A 17,052-nucleotide genomic window follows, 5' to 3' on the forward strand; every position below is an offset into this window, starting at 1 on the left:
TGTTAGTGAAGAAATAGCCAATGCTTCCTCTTTCCCTCTCTATGCTCTGCTCCCACTCGAAGGGTCTACTGTAGTGTTCAGCCCAGTGCCTTTTCCCATGCATGTGCAGACCTTAGTTACCATTTTCCCATAGTTCCTTTCTCCTGCTTCTGTACTGCTGAATTCTCTGTCTTTTTCCATCTGGTGGCCAAAAAGTTCTTCTGTGTTGAGTGATGCTGCAATGATGACTAAGAATGACTGTCATGGAGGTCACATTATATATAAAATGTGTTCAGTGGTCCCCTGGTGGTGATACAGACCCTTCCACACCTTGTCTGAAGTAGCCTCTTCCCCCACAGTCAGCGTGTTGAATTATGTTGTTTATTAACATAACACAGTCAGCGTGTTGCTTCATAGTTAATTGTATTACAAGGATTACATAGTTTTTATGTTTCATTATTAGCTATGCTTCTGCCACCTATAAAACTTTGATGCTAACCTGTTTATTAGTGACAAATTCTGGGGATTAAAAGTACAACGTTATCTTAAAGAGCATAAACTTTGTTCTATATAGAGGTTAGTTTTTAAATAGTAAAATTTCTTAATAAAAATGGTGTAAATTTTAGTAAAATTGTTAAAATTTGTAGCTGTGTACACGTGAGCACCCACACATACATGCACACAAATTTATCCAGTCCTGCATTTTTAGATTACGTTATCAGTTTCCATTTTACTCAGAAGTATTTCTTTACAAGAATGCACTTTTTTCCTCTTTAGTTTTTTTTCAAAATTACATGTAATTGTGTATTGTAGAGAAGCTAGTTTAAAATTTGGATTATATAACTTAATACCATTTTTTTGGCTTGTTTAGCAATTTAATCCCTCAACTATGAATTAGAATAAGTAATTTTTATTTGGGGTTCATAGGCAGGCAGAACACCCTTCTGATTCTTTCTTTGTCACATATTCTCAGCTGCTTAAACATACCAGTTTCTGAACCTAGAGATATATTTTACATTTGATTTTTTTTAAATAAATTTTTTTACATATGTATTTTTTAATTATTATTAATCATTTTGTTTTCATTTCAGATGTTAGTCCTCTTCCCAGTCTCTCCTCCAAAAACCACTCTCCCCCTCCCCTTTAGGAGTCAAAACATAGTTTGGTTGTATTTCATTGGAACTCATTAAAGTCTTTTGTTCATTTTACAATATCTTAATACAATTAATCCAATAAGGTACAGAAAATGAATTTTGTTCATTTTCTGTACCTTAGAGCTGATGCAGTGACACTATTAGTGTTATTTTCTACAACATATAGTTTCCAGGATTTTTCCTTTTCTTGGAATTGCAGTTCCTAATAATTTTATGACATTATTAAACATTTACTGAAAGATATGGTAATTACTCATTTTTATTCAAATAAGTGATAAAACCCAGCTTGGAATTTTGAATTCTATATTGTTTTCAAGACTACACAAATATCTGCCAAATAAAAGTTTGTTACTAAATTTTTAAATATTTTAGATCTTCCAACTTACTTTTCTTTAGAAAAATGTTCTATTTTTACTGAAGTCCATGCTGGCAGAGCATGAAGTAGAGAAGGAAGTTAGCTAATAGGCTTGTAAGTCAGTCTGGTTTTCTTTTCTGTCATCAAAAGGCTGATTTGGTCTTTCTAGAGATGAAACCCAGGGCCTTGGGCAATTCAAAATAACTTTATAATGTATTTTATTTGGAGGAAATTTTCTTGAAAAATTCTATTTTCTTCAGTAACTACATGATGGTAATGTTTTTAACTAGAAATGGGAAACCTTGGATGTAATATTGTATAACTGTGGTTTGGGTAACTGAGGTCTTGCATTGTTGTAGAGTTTTACATTCTCTTTCTCATGGTATGTTTAAAATGTGCATTTTGGGGTGTAATTTAATACATCTTGTATTTATTATTCTGATAATTGTGATTCCTAGCAGTTTTGAGTAGGATGGGGGCATAGTTGTATAATACCCTGGCTGATCTTGAACTTGGTTAGCAGTGGGAGACAAGATGCAGCACACCAAGCTTACTGCTTATACCTGCTATGAAAGGGCACCAGCAATTGAGCTGCTTCCCAGCCTTTCTAAAAGTGAAAGATTTAGTCTTAATGTTGTTAAAGAACTTGAATTTGATGTCTGTCTGTCTATATCTGTCCATCCATCCATCCACTGTCTTCTATTGTTCATATCTGTTCCCATTAGTTCCTCTGGACCCTTTTCTCATCATGGCCCCCTCCCAGCTTTATTTCCTCCTCAAAGTAGTTTTGATAAGAGTCTGTGTGTGAGAGGGGCAGAGGAGATACGAATATGCCATGTGTGCCCACAGAGTCATTGGATCTCCCTACTTACGGCATTGTGAGCCACTTGATGAGGCTACTGGGAATAGAACTTGGGTCCTCTGGAAGAGCGGCAAATGCCACAGAATCTTCTCTAGCCTTTTTTTCCCTCCTATTGTCTATGTCTTTGTTTTGAGGGAGTGGGGATTTATCTTTAGTGTTTATAAAAACTCATCAGCATTTTCCTATTCTTGCTTCCCTCTTTAAAATTTATATTTTTTTGATAATTTCATACCATATTTACATCATTTTCATCTTTGCCCTCTGCAATTCCAAGTCTCTCCCTCAAGTTCATGACATTCCTTTTAATTATTGTTATGTACATGCAAACACAGAGACAGAGATGGGAAGAACACTTGGGATTGGATAATTTATCAGAGGACTCATCCTTGACGAATGTATTGTGTTTAAGGATTGAAGATTCAAAGTACTGCTGGATGATCTAAATTCATAAGATTTATATAGTACCTATCACAATCCTCACAGAATTACTCTTTGTAGGCAAAAGATGATCCTTAAGTGAAAAGACAAAGGAACTGGAATCACTCAGAACAATTTTTGAGAAACATTGAAATTAAAACAACACTCAATTTGAAAACTTAAATTTTCCAGCGTTGTGGTCTTGGGAATGATCATGATGGAGGACTGGACACAGTTTGATTGGAGAGAGTACGGAACCTGCACAGATGTCCAGTTGACTTGTGAGGGGCAAAAGCAGTTGAATGGAGAAAGTGATCTTGTCCTACAGAAATGGTACTGGAGAAGTTGGAAAATACGAACACAAATGTGTAAAACACCCTACACCCTGTTCAACTAAAACAGCTGTAAAGCTTAGATATGAAGTTTTTACTATTAAAAGAACAATAACAGAAGCTTGGGATTTAGAGGCATACAACTTCTTAAATTTGAGCCTTAAAAAGCACCGTAAATTCATCTGTTTTACAAACATTTGCTGAAGAACATGTTAAATGTTTGAAAAATTACTAAATAGAATATATTTACAAGTAATGTATATGTCAAAGCACTAGTAGAATGTGCACCTGCACCCTGTAAGGTAAAAAGACAAACCTTTTACTAAAGAATATAAAGAACATGTTCAGCACCAATTAGTATTGGGATAGCAACTCAAACAAGATTACTACATACCAGAATTACTAGAAGAAAAGGGAAACACTAGGACTGCCACAGAGCAGACTGCTTGTGGGTGTGTATTGCACAATACTGGAAAATCTGAGAATGCTTTTAAATAGCTAAATGTGTAACTACCTTATCAATGAGAAGAGTTCTGGACATTAGTACAAATGCCTGTATGCAAGATTCACCAGACCTTATTCAGGACAGTTAAAACTTGGGAGTAAGGCGTGTTTTCAACGAGTACTTGAACTATTCACTCCATGAGCTAATACTCCGCAATAAAAATCCAAACCATTGACACAGGCACAACCTAAACAAATCTACAGAGGCAACACTTAGTAAGACAATTTTGAAAGATTATTTGTATATAATTCTTTAAATGTGCAAGTGGTGACCAGGCTGATCTTTGCTGTAGGTTTCTGCATGCTAAAAGTGGGAGGGTATTAAGTGTGACTGACTGCCACAGGGTCCACCCTTGAAGGGTAGAACTCATCTTGACTCATTGTCAGCATCCTGCCTGTGGCCTGTATTATAGTTCTTATACAGTTGGAGCAAATTTAGTTTTTTGTTTTGTTTTTAAGCATTGTGAAATCTCTGCTTTTTTTTTTTTTTTAATGTGGTTTGGTTTGGTTTGTAACAGGGTGTCTCTAGCCTACATACACCAGGCTAGCCTTGCACTCAGATACCTACCTACCTCTACCTCATGAGTGTTAGGAGTCAAGTTGTGCACTGTCCTGCCATGTGTGTGTGTGCACACCTGGGTGTATGTTTGTATATCATGTCCTTCATTGTTCATTTCTGGAGGCCAGAAAAGGACACTGGATTGATCCCCTGGAGCTGGAGTTAAAAGGTTCTGAGATTATGTGGCTGCTAGTAATTGAACCTAGGTCACCTAGAAGAGCATTAAGTGCTCTTAAGCCTTAAACCATCATCTCTCTTGTCCTGGATTCCTGTTCCTTTATGTCTTCTTGTAATTTAAACTAGGTTTGATTTAGAGAAAGTACTTAAGGTCAGAGGAACAGCTTCACTACATCTTGAAAATTAAGAATTTGGAGAACTATCTTGGAATGAAATGTGCCACACCCATAAAGGATGAGTACTTGCAATAGGAATTTGAGGTATGCCCTCCTGGCAAGATCAGGTTCTTCCTAGAAAAAGAATGGGAAGATAGTAAGAGTCACAATAGTACATATCATCAAGGGACTGCTTTCCAGGGACTGTGGAACAGTTTGATGACTGAGCTCAGAGTGGTTGTGACAGCCTGCAGAAGACCTGCAGAAGCTCCAGCCATAAAAATTCCACCTCTAACTGAGGATCCTGCAGCTGAGCTATTGACATTTGATAACTGCTGGGAGCAGACAAGGTTTTGTTTTGATTTAATGATGTGACTCCTGGTAGTTTAGCCACAGCCAGTGTAGGTCCTACTTCTAAGATTACCTGGGCAACATAAGCTGTAATCAATAGGAAAAGGGGGAAAGATTGGCTAGGAGGGTGGAGAGGATGGTTATGAGAGGAATTGGGTAGTGTATAAATATATTCAGAATGCATTGTCTCAAATTCTCAAGAAATAAAATACTCCTTTAAAAATTTTTTTAATAAAATACGCTTTAAAAAGATCTTTTTAAAAACAGGACCACCAAATGGAGTTTATATATCTGGATACAGAACCTACTTGTGCTTATAATGTCTAAATGTTACCGTGTATGCTGTTCTTACTTACAGCTTGTTAGACTGAGGAAAGGCGGACTGTGATCATTAAACTAGTGAACCCTTGCTTGGCCTTAACAGTCCTTACTTTAGCTCTGGAGAGGTGGTGAAGCCATCCAAAATTGGGAGAGACAAGCAAAAATACACTTGCAACTTAAAAGCTGGAAAGAATGAAACAGGGCTCTGTTGAGGTATAAGGCACCAGGGAGCTAAGCTGGGACGGTGTAAAAAGGCTTCCCATAGGAAGTTCAGTCGGGAAAACCATTGTTTTAAAAAGTATTAGTCTATGGTGAACCTAGCGGGTCTCATTGGTTTATACATGAACTTGTGCCCATGCTCATTGCCTGCTTTGTTTCCTCCCACTGACTCTTGCCTGCCCCACCTTCCTGTCGGAAGGAACGGGATTCCCACTGTAAAAGAAACGGCTCTGAAGCTGACAGTAGAACTAACCTATTAGCATGAAATACTTAGGAGGCAATTTGATGTGCACAATATTGCCTGTTTAACAAATAACAGTCACTTCTGCATTATATATCACTCCACCCTCCAGCCATGGGCCTTTTAATCGAACTTACAGCACCAGGCATAAATTCCCTCAGGTGGAGCAATCCTCAAATCCAGTGAGGCCTGGTTACCTCCACAACTTAGGCCATGTTGAACCGATGTGTGCACATCATGCCTAGCTGTAAGCAGTGCAGCATCCGTAGCCCAGTAGGACCTGATGGTACTGCTCACATTATCAATAGCACCTTCCCCCCCCACACACACACAGTTCTAACTTGATCAAAGTCGTAACAACAAAATTTATTTTCAGCAATAAGCCATTACCATTTAGTTCTGGTGGGTAGGTAACCAACAGCAATTTAGAGGCACTTGGTAGCTTCTCTGACCAATAGCCCATCCCCTGACAGTAGGGGACTTCATTTAATAACCAATGGTTTCTGGGAGAAGCTTTAGCCACTCACAGAACATATATTCTTGTTTTTTTTTTTTTTTTTTTTTTTTTTTAATATATAAGGGGAACAAATACAGGATGTTTGAAACACTGAAAGAAAACCTCTGTGACTACAGTGTGAAGATGTAAACCAAGTTTCAGGTGAGTCTTAATTTACCCAGTAAGGAAGGATGAGAGTCTGGAGGCTATGGATATAAGGAGCTCTCCACTTACTTTAGGTAGGATAGTATATATATCAAGAATTAGCAGACAGAAAATAGATATATTAAGATTTTTTTCATATACATCACAGAAGATACTTTTAAAGTTAAATTTGTTCCCTTTACCACCCAATATCAGCCCTTGCCCCAGGTGCCCCTCACAGCTCCTCCATTCCCCCCTCCCCTTCTCTGGTTGTGAATACCCCCCCTCCCACACACATCAAGTCGCTATAGGACTAGGCACATCCTTTCCCACTGAGGCCAGACAAAACTGTCCATTTAGGGGTGCAGGAACTACAGGCAGGAAACAGGCTCAGGGACAGCTGCTGCTCCATTTGTTTGGGGGACCTGCATATGTGCAGGGGAACTGGGCCTGGCCCATGCTCACTCTTTGGTTGGTGGTTCTCTGGGAGCCCCCAAGGGTCCGGGTTAGTTAACTCTGTTGGTCTTCCTGTGGAGTCCCTGTCCTATTTGGGTCCCTCAATCTTTCTCCCAACTCATAAGTCTCCCTGAGCTCCATCTCATGTTTGGGTGAGTCTCTGCATCTCTTTTCATTGGCTGCTGGGTGGAGCTTCTCAGAGGACTGTTATGTGAGGGTCCTGTCTGCAAGCATAATGTAGTAGCATTAATAACAGTGTCAAGGTAGGTCTCAATTTGGGGCGGTCATTAGCAATTCCCTCTGTCTCTGCTCTTTGTCCCTGCACATCTTGTAGGCAGGACACGTTTTGGGTCGAAGACTTTGTGATTGGGTGCTGTCCTCATGCTTCCGCTGGGATCCCTTCCTACAGGAAGCACCTACTTCAAGATGTCCCTCACTGCTAGGAACCTCAGCTGGAGTCACTCCCTTGCGCCTCTGGGTCCTCTCCCCATCTCAGATCTAGAGCATTCTAGATATTGCCAGCACTCGTCTTCTCTCCCTTCTCTCCTGCTTCCCTACATAGGATCTTCCCGTCCCACTCTTCTCACCATCCTCTCTTCACCAGTTCCCTGCTTCCATCAAACAAAACATCTATTTTGTTTCCCCTTCTGAGAAAGATGCAAACATCCTCCCTTCTGCCTTACACTTGTTATTTGGCTTCTTTGGGTTTTTGATTATAGCATGGTTATCCTGTACTTCATCCACTAATATCCACTTATAAGTGAGTATATACCACACATGTCCTTTTGGGTCTGGGTTACCTCAGTCAGGATGATATTGTCTAGTTCCATCCATTTGCCTGCGAAATTCATGAGGTTCTTTGTTTAATGTTTGAGTAGTATTCCATTGGGTAGATATACCACATTTTCTATAACCATTCTTCAGTTAAGAGACATCTAGGTTGTTTCCAGTTTCCGGCTATTACAAATAAACCTGCTAAGAACATAGCTAAGTAAGTGTTCTTGTGTGTGGTGGAGCATCTTTTAGGTATATGGTCAGGAGTGGTATAGCTGAGCCTTGAGGTAGAACTATTCTCACCTGAGAAACTGCCAAATTGATTTCCAGAGTGGTTGTGTAAGTTTGCAATCCTGCTAGCAGTGGAGGAGTGTTCCCCTTGCTTCACAAGCTCTCTAGCATGTGCTGGCCTTTGAGCTTTTGACCTTAGCTATTCTGATGGGTGTGAGGTGGACTCTCAGTCACTTTGATTTGTATTTTCCGGATGACAAAAGACTTTGAATATTTCTTTTGATGCTTCTCTGCCATTTGAGACTCCTCTGTTTAGAATTCTCTTTAACTCTATATCCCATTTAAAAAATATTTACTTATGAGTATACTGTACTAGAAGAGAGCATCAGCATCAAATCCCTTTACAGATGGTTGTGGGCCACTGTGTAGTTGTTGGGAATTGAACTCAGGACCCCTGGAAGAGTAGTCAGTGCTCTTAACCACTGAGCAATCTCTTCAGCCCCTTTACCCCATTTTTTTTGATATTAGTCCTCTGTTAGATGTAGAGCTAGTGAAGATCTTCTGCCAATCTGTAGGCTATCATTTTGTTCTTGTAATGGTGTCCTTAATTAATTTCCGACCTTAGTGCCTGAACCATTGGTCTTCTGCTCAGGAAGTTGTCTTCTGTGTAGACAAGCTCAAGGCTGTCTCCCACTTACTGTTCTGTTAGATTTAGTGTGTCTGGTTGTATGTTGAGGTCTTTGATCCTTTTGGACTTGAGTTTTGTGTAGGTGATAATATGGATCTATTTGTATTCTACTTGTAGACATCTGGTCCAACCAGCACCATTTGTTGAAAATGCTCTCCATTTTCCATTGTACTGTGTTTGCTTAGTCAAAAGTCAAGTGTTCTTTCATGAAGTCTTGTGTTGCCTAGGCTGCCGTTGAACTCTCAGACTCAAGTAGTCCTTGTACATGGATCTTCACCATAAGAAAGACCACAGGTGTGTACCATTGAAGATGGATTTCTTTGGGGTTTTTAAGCATAGCAGAAAGATAAAGTAATTTGCAAAGCAGGGGAAACAGGGAAAACAGAGACTTTATCAGTAGCACAAACACTGAAAGAGTAAAAAACCACTCTCTAATTCGATTTAAGGTGCACTCTATGAGATGGAATCCATTTCTGACACTACTCGGGTGACTGAAAAACCAAGACTGGATGGAAACACCGTGGATTTAGGGGAAAATCAAGTAATATTCTAAAGCAGTGTTTCTCAGCCTTCCTAATGTTATACGGACCTTTTAACAGTTCCTCATGTTGTGGTGGCCCCGATCATAGAATTATTTTCATTGCTACTGTTGTAAATTGTAACATGGATATCTGATATGTGACCCCTGTGAAAGGCTGGTTCAACCCTAAAGGGGTTGCAAACCACAGGTCGGTAACTCCCATGCTAAAGAAACACAGCACTGAAATGACTCCTGCTGACCTTTAGCTCTGCCCTTAGATGCAGCACTCGTCATCAGAGAGACACCTTTGTGTAGTAGTTAGGAATTAACACAGAGAACCACAACTGAATACTGTACAGGGTGAGAAACTTTGCAACACTCAATCATAAATAGGAATTCTTCATCAAATCCCTCCTCCCAGGGCTTCGGGAGCTATGTGGAAGAGGAAACTGGAAGATGATAGGAGGTGGAGGGGATGGCTGACTCCCGGGAACAGTGTCCTCCACACACAGCAGGACTGACGCACACATGAAAGAGACTGGCAGCAAACGGTGCCTGCACGGCTGCCAGTGATGACAGGGGACATGTAGGGGGTGCCGCCCCTGACCAAGAAGCTCGATACAGTTGACACCCACTTTGTTGGATAGTTTTATGTCACCTTGACACAAGCTGTAGTCATCTGAGATCAGGAAACCTCAAGAATATTCCTCAGTAAGTTTGTAGTGTAGACAAGCCTCTAGGGCATTTTCTTAAATCGATGGGGGAGGGCCTAGTTAATTGTGGATGAGGCCACCTTTGAGCTGGTGGTGCTGGGTTTTATAAGAAAGCAGACTGAGCAAGCCATGTGGCATGAGCTAGTAAGCAGTACCCTCCATGGCGCCTACCTCCTAATTCCAGGTTCCTGCCCTATTTGAGTTCCTGTCCTGAGTTACTTCCATGATGAACAGGAATATGGAAGTATAAGCCAAAGTTTGCAAGTGACTGCTTAGTCAAGTAAGAGGCCAAATCTTGTAAAGACAGCCAGTGCCTATAGATGTGGAAATGTGTAAGTTCCATAGAAGACAGAGTGACGTAGAATGAAGAATAATCAGGCAAGGGTGAGACTAAAAGTAGGAAATGATATGCACAATGACGGGAAAGCAACATTTAGTCTGGTGGCTCACTGATTGAGGTGTAACAAAAGTAGTTTTGAGGATTATACAGGTGAATAAATATTTGTGAGCATATCTTGCAGACTGAAGGGAAAGAGATGGACAGAAGAATGCTACTGAATGGTTTTGTTTATAATTGATAAATGGTTCATGTTGCACTGTATAAAGGGATGTCAGACAAGGAGCATAAAAACAGCTATAAAAGAAAGGTCGATAAAGCCACTATCTTTTTTTTTTTGTACTGAATTTATAGTATTTTTTTAAAGTTTTTTTTTATTCGATATAATTTTTTATTTACATTTCAAATGATTTCCCCTTTTCTAGCTCCCCACTCCCCGAAAGTCCTGTAAGCCCCCTTCTCTCCCCCTGTCCTCCCACCCACCCCTTCCCACTTTCCCGTTCTGGTTTTGCTGAATACTGCTTCACTGAGTCTTTCCAGAACAAGGGGCCACTCCTCCGTTCTTCTTGTACCTCATTTGATGTGTGGATTATGTTTTGGGTATCCAGTTTTCTAGGTTAATATCCACTTATTAGTGAGTGCATACCATGATTCACCTTTTGAGTCTGGGTTACCTCACTTAGTATGATGTTCTCTAGCTCCATCCATTTGCCTAAGAATTTCATGAATTCATTGTTTCTAATGGCTGAATAGTACTCCATTGTGTACATATACCACATTTTTTGCATCCACTCTTCTGTTGAGGGATACCTGGGTTCTTTCCAGCATCTGGCAATTATAAATAGGGCTGCTATGAACATAGTAGAGCATGTATCCTTATTACATGGTGGAGAATCCTCTGGGTATATGCCCAGGAGTGGTATAGCAAGATCTTCTGGAAGTGAGGTGCCCAGTTTTCGGAGGAACCGCCAGACTGATTTCCAGAGTGGTTGTACCAATTTGCAACCCCACCAGCAGTGGAGGAGTGTTCCTCTTTCTCCATACCCTCTCCAACACCTGCTGTCTCCTGAATTTTTAATCTTAGCCATTCTGACTGATGTAAGATGAAATCTCAGGGTTTTGATTTGCATTTCCCTAATGACTAATGAAGTTGAACATTTTTTAAGATGCTTCTCCGCCATCCAAAGTTCTTCAGGTGAGAATTCTTTGTTTAACTCTGTACCCCATTTTTTAATAGGGTTGTTTGGTTTTCTGGAGTCTAACTTCTTGAGTTCTTTATATATATTGGATATTAGCCCTCTATCTGATGTAGGATTGGTGAAGATCTTTTCCCAATTTGTTGGTTGCCGATTTGTCCTCTTGATGGTGTGCTTTGCCTTACAGAAACTTTGTAATTTTATGAGGTCTCATTTGTCAATTCTTGATCTTAGAGCATACGCTATTGGTGTTCTGTTCAGAAACTTTCTCCCTGTACCGATGTCCTCAAGGGTCTTCTCCAGTTTCTTTTCTATTAGCTTCAGAGTATCTGGCTTTATGTGGAGGTCCTTGATCCATTTGGATTTGAGCTTAGTACAAGGAGACAAGGATGGATCAATTCGCATTCTTCTGCATGCTGACGTCCAGTTGAACCAGCACCATTTGTTGAAAAGGCTATCTTTTTTCCATTGGATGTTTTCAGCCTCTTTGTCGAGGATCAAGTGGCCATAGGTGTGTGGGTTCATTTCTGGATCTTCAATCCTGTTCCATTGATCAGAAAACCCACATACACATGGAAACTGAACAATATTCTACTCAATGATACCTTGGTCAAGGAAGAAATAAAGAAAGAAATCAAAGACTTTTTAGAACACAATGAAAATGAAGACACAACATACCCAAATCTATGGGACACAATGAAAGCAGTGCTAAGAGGAAAACTCATAGCCCTGAGTGCCTCCAAAAAGAAAATGGAGAGAGCATTACCAGCTTAATGACACACCTGAAAGCCCTGGAACAAAAAGAAGCTATTTCACCCAGGAGGAGTAGAAGGTAGGAAATCATCAAACTCAGGGCCGAAATCAATCAAGTAGAAACAAAGAGAACCATACAAAGAATCAACAAAACCAGGAGCTGGTTCTTCGAGAAAATCAACAAGATAGATAAACCCTTAGCCAGACTGACCAAAGGGCACAGAGAAAGTATCCAAATTAACAAACTTAGAAATGAAAAGGGAGATATAACAACGGAAACTGAGGAAATCCAAAAAAATCATCAGATCCTACTACAAGAGCCTGTACTCAACACAACTGGAGAATCTGGAGGAAATGGACAATTTCCTTGACAGATACCAAATACCAAAATTAAATCAGGACCAACTAGACCATCTAAACAGTCCCATAATGCATAAAGAAATAGAAGGAGTCATAGAAAGTCTTCCAACCAAAAAAAGCACAGGACCAGATGGTTTCAGTGCCGAATTCTATCAGACCTTCAAAGAAGAGTTAACACCAACACTCTTCAAACTATTCCACAAAATTGAAACAGAAGGAACAGTACCCAATTCCTTCTACGAAGCCACAATTACGCTGATACCAAAGCCACACAAAGATCCAACAAAGAAAGAGAACTTCAGACCAATTTCCCTTATGAACATCGATGCAAAAATACTCAATAAAATTCTTGCCAACCGAATCCAAGAACACATAAAAACGATCATCCACCATGATCAAGTAGGCTTTATCCCGGGAATGCAGGGTTGGTTCAATATACGGAAATCCATCAATGCAATCCACTACATAAACAAACTCAAAGAAAAAAACCACATGGTCATTTCATTGGATGCTGAAAAAGCATTTGACAAAATTCAGCATCCCTTCATGCTTAAAGTCTTGGAGAGAACAGGAATTCAAGACCCATACCTAAACATAGTAAAAGCAATATATAGCAAACCGGTAGCCAGCATCAAACTAAATGGAGAGAAACTTGAAGCAATCCCACTGAAATCAGGGACCAGACAAGGCTGCCCCCTTTCTCCTTATCTTTTCAATATTGTACTTGAGGTACTAGCTCGGGCAATTCGACAACATAAGGAGGTCAAAGGGATACAAATTGGAAAGGAAGAAGTCAAACTATCATTATTTGCAGAAGACATGATAGTCTACCTAAGTGACCCAAAAAACTCCACTAGAGAGCTCCTACAGCTGATAAACAACTTCAGCAAAGTGGCAGGTTATAAAATCAACTCAAGCAAATCAGTGGCCTTCCTATACTCAAAGGATAAGCAGGCTGAGAAAGAAATTAGGGAAATGACCCCCTTCACAATAGCCACAAACAGTATAAAGTATCTTGGGGTGACTCTTACCAAACATGTGAAAGATCTATATGACAAGAACTTCAAGACTCTGAAGAAGGAAATGGAAGAAGACCTCAAAAAATGGGAAAACCTCCCATGCTCATGGATTGGTAGAATCAATATAGTTAAAATGGCCATTTTGCCAAAAGCAATATACAGATTCAATGCAATCCCCATCAAAATCCCAACTCAATTCTTCACAGAGTTAGAAAGAGCAATTATCAAATTCATCTGGAATAACAAAAAACCCAGGATAGCTAAAACTATTCTCAGCAACAAAAGAAAGCCTGGGGGAATCAGTATCCCTGACCTCAAGCAATACTACAGAGCAATAGTGTTAAAAACTGCATGTTAAAGCCACCATCTTTTAAGGCATGTCCAGACATGATTGGATGGTTTCCTACTGCTTGAGCAATGAAAATTTCCAGGTGAACAATTCAGTTATGCCAATGGGTTTTAACAGAACAAGTTGGCAGACCTTGCAATATGCTGATGCATTTAACTATCAGTTACCACGGTTCCTGTAAGTAGTACCAGCCCCTCCCCCATCATGTTAGTTTTTGTTTTAAAGTCTGTCAGTTACTGATCACAAGCCCCCTTATTTAATTTATACACACTTTACACACACACACACACACACACACGGCAAAACATGTACTCATATTGCTCGCTCTCTTGTCTCCCAAAGATCAACTCCTGAAACATTTTATCACACTAGATAATTACAATTGAGTGCTATGACAGCTTAGAAATGTTTCATTGGAGTTGCTGCTTTTGCGGGGCTATAGCTGTTGATCCCAGAAGAGGAACAACTAAAACAGTTGCTACTTGTGCTTTCAAGGGTACAACACATGGCTGGTTCAGGAAGTGACAAAGCTGCCAAGGTAGGTAGGTGCCTAAGGGCGTTGTTGGAGAACTTTCTCTTTTCCTTTTTGGCCTCCACTTTAGAGTCTACCATAGGCTCTTCATCTGGAAACAAGTTCTCAAGCCAGTCTGACAGCCAGGTTTCAGAAACCCAGTGCTGTTGGTTACAGAAGAAAAGTTGGAAAGGTTGGCCTGAGACTGAGAGGCAGTAGGTGAATATCTCCCATAATTGCTGCCAGCATTCTTCCCTGTGATTGGTGGCAATCTAGGACTACTAATATCTTAATTTGGAACCTACCCTCAACCCCATGTCTAAAAAGGCTCATCTCTAGGGCCACTGTCATAAGACAACTACACATGGAAAACTCAGTAATACAGGTAAACACATGGACCCCAAGTGTTTGGGTTCTATCGCTGTGAAGAGTCACCATGACTGTGACAACTCTTATGAAGGAAAACATTTAACCAGGGCTGGCTTGCAGGTTCAGAGGCTTGATCCAGTATTGTCATGGTGGAAACCTTGGCATGCAGTCAGATGTGCTAGAGAAGCAGCTGGGTTCTACATCTGGATTCACAGACAGCAGGAGACTGTGTGCCACACTAGGTGTAGCTTGATCATAGGAGACCTCAAAGTCCACCCCCACAGTGACATACTTCCTCCAAAGGCCACACCTCCTAATAGTGCCACTCCCATGGCCAAACATTCAATCACATGAGTCTGTGGGGGCCATACCTATTCGAATTACCATACCAAGTAGTCCAAAAATCAGTGACTACTCTTTACTTCACAAAAATCAGCCATTTTCTTTCCAAAGCTATCATGACTATTTTCTAATAGTGCATTTCATTCCTTTTCCTCAGGTGACTAACCTCTCTGTAGCTCCATGTCCACAATCTTTCTCTTGTTCTCTTTTGTCTATTTGCAGGCAGTGGGACTTCTTTCCTTTGTCTTTGGTCTCATTTGTCTTTTTATTTCTGGTAATGAGGTATCCTGGGTGTTACTTCTTGGAGAGTGTTTTTCTACATCTCTTCTCAAAGAAAAGGAGGTTAAGGAATATGCTATTTTATTTCAACTCTTTTTCCCCCCCTCAATCCCTGCTGACTGACTTGGAAAAGCGAGTCTATTCCTCTGGAGAGTTTGTGCTGAAGCTGAACACAGTAGTTTATTACTTTTTTGGTAATCCGCGTTTCATTTGGCATGCATTCTTTTACATGTGCACATTCGTGCATTGCACAGTTAGGCATCTACAGGATTGGAATGCATTGAAATATCACTAAAGCTGTTCTCAGCCTCCAGCTTCCCTTTATACAAAGGATCAGTGCTTGCTCTCTGAAAACTGAAATTAAATGACTGCCTCAATAGCAATGGACAGAAACACTATAAGATTACTTATGTTAATATTCAGACCTATTTTCTTATCTGTGTCTTAAAGATGGTAAGATAAATAAAGATTATGTGAATCAGTTTATTTTTACTTGATTTTTTACTATTTTCTAGTAAATTATTTTTGTTTTATGTATATGAGTGTTTTGCCTGAATTTATTCATGTGAACCACATATATGTTTGCTGCCTATGGAAGCTGAAAGGGCTTTGGATCTTCTGGAGTTACAGGCTGCTGTGAATCTCTATGTAGAATAAACCTGGGTCCTTTGGAAGAGAAGCAAGTACTCTTAACTACTAAACCATCTCTTCAGCTAATATTTTACCAGTTTTAAAAGTACTTTACTTTTGATTAAAATTATCAAAGTAGATTATATAAAATAATATACTATATAATATAGTAGCATATAACATATCTGTTAATCTGGTTAAAAAAGGCAGATCATCATTGAAGATGTTAGTTTTGTGTAGTATATGCACATTTATATGTCTGTATACATAGATGCACATTATGAATGAGCTACAGACTTAAAGTATATTCTGGTAGTTATAGTGTAAAGGAGACTGAATTTACTTGGGTTCTAGTCAGCTCTATGACTGAAAGAGTAATTTTCCCAGAGGCTTACTTAGTTTATCTTCAGCAAGAGCAAAGGAAATAGATCAATGGTGTCATGTAGGATTCATCTTGAGAACCAGCTCCTGAAAGTAGCCTGCTGAGTGCTAACCTGTAAATTCTGTGGCAAGTCAAGCCTTCGTGCGAGAGCCCCACCATCAATTAGTGCTGTGTGCTTTGGGTTCAGGAGGTGAAGAGCAGGCCGCCTGTGCCATGTTGGCTTTCCCTAGGCCACATTGCCTTCAAGGCTGCTTGCACTCTGCTGTAGCATTCAGTTTACTTGCCTTCTACATTTAAATTTATAAACAGAAAACAAAGTGGAAGAACAAATTTTGAAGTTTCTTGATCTGAGTATGGATTTTGGAAAAACACACATTTTCTTAGAGGTAAGAAATTTAAAAAGTAGTTCCTGACAAAACTTTTTGGGGAAGTATTTTAAGATAATGTAAATTTATCTACTTCACCCTTTCATTCTCTCATGAAATATGTATTAACTGCTAACTTTGAAATTGACATAGTGCTGGGTATTGAATATTTGCTGAGTTGAATTGAAATGGGGATAGAAAGGTGAATAAGATGCAGTCCTTGCTCTCTTGGAGTCATGGCCCGGTGGGGAAGGCGTCCGTCCTAGAAGGCAATTATAATACAACGCGCTAAGTGCTGTGATATTCCTGTGAAGCTCAGACAATGGAGTGACTAGCTTGTCTTGAGGAATCTCTGGCAGATTCCTCAGAGGCAGTGACACCCAGGCTCAAAATGCATAACCATGTCCCCTTCAGAGGGTAGCTCATGTGTTTTCACACTAATGATAATAGACTCGCTCCCTACAAATGTTTGCTTTAGGGGGGTATTTTGATAAAGATTGGGTCTAGAAAAT

This window comes from Apodemus sylvaticus, chromosome 8, assembly GCF_947179515.1.
Source record: "Apodemus sylvaticus chromosome 8, mApoSyl1.1, whole genome shotgun sequence".
NCBI classification, from domain to species: Eukaryota; Metazoa; Chordata; class Mammalia; order Rodentia; family Muridae; genus Apodemus; species Apodemus sylvaticus.